Source organism: Mandrillus leucophaeus, unplaced genomic scaffold (assembly GCF_000951045.1).
Source record: "Mandrillus leucophaeus isolate KB7577 unplaced genomic scaffold, Mleu.le_1.0 Scaffold527, whole genome shotgun sequence".
Classification (NCBI taxonomy): Eukaryota; Metazoa; Chordata; class Mammalia; order Primates; family Cercopithecidae; genus Mandrillus; species Mandrillus leucophaeus.
The window spans coordinates 382,225-387,531 of record NW_012105664.1 but is presented as its reverse complement, the minus strand read 5'-3'; the positions used below and the strand labels follow the sequence as shown (position 1 = coordinate 387,531).

General features: G+C 39.7%; 1 protein-coding gene across 2 annotated transcripts in view; it reads right to left on the bottom strand.

Annotated features, from left to right (window-relative positions):
• Positions 1–5,307, bottom strand: part of CENPP (centromere protein P) — a 299,356-nt gene that overhangs the window by 150,210 nt on the left and 143,839 nt on the right. The window lies entirely within an intron of this gene.

Genomic DNA, 5,307 nt, shown 5'->3' with positions numbered 1-5,307 from the left:
TATTTGTGCTTTGATCTTATTTTTCTTCACTCACCCAGCAACATAAACTATTCTTCAGAAAACTCTAATCTATATATAACATTTTTAGAGCAGTATTAATATAAATTATTATTATTTTTTGTTTTGTTTTGAGACGGAATCTCGCCCTGTATGTAGCCCAGGCTGGATGGAGTGGAGCGGCCTGATCTCGGCTCACTGCAACCTCCGCCTCCCAGGTTCAAGCGATTCTCCTGCCCCAGCCCCCCAAGTGGCTGGGATTACAGGCACGTGCCACTATGCCCAGCTAATTTTTTGTATCTTTAGTACAGACGGGGTTTCACCACGCTGGCCAGGCTAGTCTCAAACTCCTGACCTCGTGATCTGCCCGCCTCTGCCTCCCAAAGTGCTGGGATTACAGGTGTGAGCCACTGAGTCTGGCCTAATGTAAATTCTTAATAACAATACTAAAATACACCGTGTAATTCCCATGCTATGAAAGATAATCACCTTTATATTAAACTACCTCAAAAACAAGATTTTAAATAATTTGGGGGCGAGGGGGAAAGAATAACATTACGGATATACAAGAGATGGAGGGTTTGGATTTTGAGATTAAGAATGGGTAAATATACTCTTCAGAGTGGAGTTACTCAATTTTGGCTCCCTTGACATTTCGGTCATTCTTTGTGGTCATTCATTTTGTGGTCACTCATTTTGGCCATTCTTTGTGGCAGGGGCTGCCCTGTACATCTTTGAGTAGCACCCTGGTCTCTACACACTAGATGGCAGTAACACCTGCATCCCCTGTCCCCCACAGGTTTTTGTTTTTTATTTTGTTAAGAGACAGAGTCTTGCTCTATTGCCCAGGCTGCAGTGCAGCAGTGTGATCATAGCTTACCGTAGCCACAAACTCCTAGGCTCAAGCAATCCTCCTGCTTCAGGCTTCCAAGTAGCTGGGACTACAAGTGCATACCACTGTGCTCAGCTAAGTTTTTGTGGAGACAGGGTCTCACTTTGTTGCCCAGGCTAATATTGAACTCCTGGCTACAAGTAATCCTCCAAGCCTTAGCCTCCTAAAGTATTAGGATTACAGGCGTGAGCCACCGTGCCCATCCTCCCCTCGACCTCTCCTCTACAGTTCTGACAATCAATTTCTCCACATATTGACAAATGTCACTGAGGGGAGTGGTGGAAGGTAGGGCAAAATCTCAGCAGGTTGCAAACAACAGCTTTACAGGAAAGTTAGTCAACTTCTAAAATGACATATCTGGAAACCTAGAACAAAACTGCTACTTTTTTGAGCAAAAAACGAGGGAAGATCATGGTATGAGTAGAGGGATGATGATAGTATGATTTTAATAATAAAGGTTAACTACCAGTAGTGCTACAACCAGTAGTGCCCAGGGTTGCAGAACTTTGACTTGGAAATCCAGTTCCATTTATAGTCTTGGGCAAGTCACCACCTCTTTGAGCCTGCTTCCTCACCTATAAAGGGTAGGGTTGACAACACTGAACAAGGTTGCTATGAAGAATAAATGATAAAAATATATATGCAATGATTTGTAAACCATAAACATTTACAAAGAAAAATAAAAGATCATGAAGTCCTTAAAGATAAAAGAAAACAATACTATAATAATCACACAAAAATTAAAATATTCTGAAGTTTCAATTGTTTATTAAAAAAATAAACTTTTCTACAATGTAACAAAAAATTGTGATATCATGGCACTTATAAGAACATATGTAAAAGTAAAAAATGTTTATTGACATTGAAAAAACCCAACATCTTGAAATTAATCATTAAAATCATAAGGTAAACACTAAGGTTAGAATAAAAAACAGATTTATCTACGATCTGAATAGTGGAATTTAAAGTAGCTAAGTTAATCTTTTTATAAAAAGAAACGACAAAACCAAAATTTTAAAATACTGGAAATGATTCTTGAAATCCCTGCAATTAATTTACTGAGGTTTATGTTTGTATTTTCCATCTTACAGCTGTTAGCCATTTTTGGTTTTAAGTTTGCAAAAAACAAATCACTAATAAAAATCATAAACAACCAAAACTGCATTAACATTTACTGCCACAAACATATTTTATGGTGAATACAAAATATTAGCCACTGGAAAAATCCATTAAAGACTGAAAACAAGTGACTTACTATTTACTGGGTTTATGACGGACTAAATTACTGAAGTGATTTTCTTTATCATGAGGTATTTAGAAGTCACTAAAACTTTTTTTTTTTTTTTTTCCTGAGATGAGGTCTCTCCACAAATTGTCCAGGCTGGTCTCAAACTCTTAGGCTTAAGCAATCTTCCTGCCTCAGACTCCAGAGTGGATGGGATTATAGGCATGAGCTACCACACCCAGCATTCCAAAAGCTTTTTAAAAAAAATTTCAATTTTGTTCTCCCTTAAGCTGCCATACTATTTCTCTTTCATTCACAATTCCATTACTTTTTGAAAGAATTGCCTTACCTCAGTATTACCTTTCTACTCACATGAACCTTAATCTGTTGCAGCTGACCTAACAATTCTCCTGAATCTATTTTACCAAAATTATCTTATACAAATAACATTAAACAATAATAGCTGATTTTATTAGTCCATTCTCGAACTGCTATAAAGAAATACCCGACACTGGGTAATTTATAAAGAAACAATGTTTAACTAGCTCATGGTTCTGCAGGCTGTATAGGAAGCATGGTGGAGTCTGCTTCCAGGGAGGCCTCAGGAAGCTTCCAATGATGGTGGAAGGAGAAGGGGGAGCAGCATTCCACATGGCTGGAGAAAGGGGAGGTGCCACACACTTTTGAACGACCAGATCTCATGACAACTCACTTACTATCACCAGAACTGCTCCAAGGGGAAAATCCACCCCGATGATCCAATCACCTCCCACCAGGCCCCACCTCCAACACTGGAGATTAAAATTTGACATGAGATTTGGGTGGGGACAGATCCAAAACATACCACTGATGTTTAAATAACATTTTCAGACATTCTTATAAATGCCTTACTTTTAATCCTTATAACAACCCTATGAGGTACCTTTACTTATATCTGTTTTTTTAGGTATAGGAGCTAAGGAAATTAAATCACTTGTGGCAGATCTGGGATTTGAATACAGCAGTCTAGTTCCATGCTTTTAACTATGATGACACACTATTTATCTTGAAAATCCCTGTTCACTTTGAAATCACCTTTGCAAATATATCAATGAGAAAATTATGACAGTAAAAAAGATCTGAGCTAACCCAGCCTCCATCTTCCCTTTCCTTAAATTATTACTGTGCTATTGGGCTGAGCTAACTTTGGTAGACATTTAGGCTATAGTTTAAATGATAACAGACCTTGCCCAAAACTCATCTTCTTTTGCAAAGCTAATGAAAGGCCATGAACTTGGGGAGAGAGGAGACTGATTCTGCTAAGGTGTAGACATAGATTGTCAGCTGTGCCTGCAAATAATATAACTATTGTGGACTGGCTTTTTGAGATACCTTTCCAGGTGTTTTTGCATGGCTGACAACTATGGCTTCACCTGAACCTTCCAATCCAGATGAAATCATAGGATTTCATCTCTGCCCCAACCAACCTGCAGCAAGCCTTGCCTCCCTGACCACTTCCCCAAAACTGCCTTTGAAAATCCCCTAACCCTCAGGAGTTCAAAACCAGCCTGGTCAAAATGGTGAAACCTCGTCTCTATCAAAAATACAAAAAATTAGCTGGGTATAGTGGTGGGCACCTGTAATCCCAGCTACTTGGAAGGCTGAGGCAGGAGAATTGCTTGAACCTGGGAGGCGGAGGTTGCAATGAGCAGAGATTGTGCCACTACACACCAGCCTCCTGGGTGACAGACCAAGACTCTGTCTCAAAAAAAAAAGAAAAAGAAAGAAAGAAAAAAAGAAAAACCCCTAACCCACAAGATGATTTGTGTACTAACTCCATCTCCCGCGTGGTGTGGCCAGCCTTGTGTCTATTAAACTCTTTCTTTACTACAATGCTGTGGTCTTCATTTGTGCAGCTGGCTGGAAGAAACCCTTGGGCGATTACAACTTTGCTAACACACATTATGCTTTTCCGTTTGTCCTTTAGTGGCAGTGTTCCCCAATATCCTTCACTTGGTATCTTCTCTCTATTCCCTAACAATTTCATCCATTGTAATCATTACCTTTAGGGTGAGTCCTTCAAAATCCACATCTCAAACACTTACCTCATTCACAAGTAGCAAATTTTCAGAAGCAAACTTAAACATCTGGTGGCATAAAACTCAATCAAAATGAACATCATAAACAATTTCCTTCAAACTCATAAGGTCCCTATTAACTCTGTTTTTCCTCCTAGCTGTGCAGGTTCTAAACTTCTAGGAGTTGCTCAGCTGATTTCTAATCTTCCTGCATCTCTACGGACAGTCGGGTGCCAGGTCCTGCCCTACCTTCTCATGCTTCTTGCATCCATTCCTTCCTTTTTATTCTCAGTCACTGTATCACAATCACATTCTTATTGGAATATGTGAAAGTAAAATAAAATCTCCAGACCCCAAATTCACTATGCCTGGGGTCTACAACCCTAGGGTCATGGACCATAACTGGTACGAACTGGAATACACAGCAGAAGGTGAGCAGTGGGCAAGTGAGTGAAGCTTCATCTGTATCTACAGCCACTTCCCATTGCTTGTGTTACTGCCTGAGCTCCACCTACTGTCAAATCAGCAGTGGCATTAGATTCTCATAGGAGCGCAAACCCTATTATGAACTGCACATGTGAGGGATCTAGGTTGTACGCTCCTTATGAGAATCTACTGTCCGATGACCTGTCACTATCTTCCATCACCCCCAGGTGGGACCATCTAGTCGCAGGAAAACAAGCTTAGGGTTCCTATTGATTCTGCACTATGGTGATCTGTATAATTATTTCATTATCTATTACAATGTAATAATAATAGAAACAAAGTGCACAATAAATGTAATGCAACTGAATCACCCTGAAACCATTCCCTCCTTCCTCATGCCCATCTGTGGAAAAACTGTATTCCACAAAACTGGTCCCTGGTGCCAAAAAGTTTGGGGTTTGCTACACTATGTTAAAGAGGAAAAGTTAAGCTCGAAGCTGAGTCATGCAAGAAACTCATTCCTTTGTTTTGAAACATTTAGAAGGCCAGATGTCCCCACAGGTAGCTACTCTGTTTACTTTATCTTCTGTAAAGTGCTGATTTACTGAGCTGAGATGAATACATAGTTGACTATTCTTCCAGCCCTCCCTTTTTCTCTCCATCTCTTCATTCCTTTTTTTATCTTTCTTTCTCTCCCTCCCTCTTTCTCT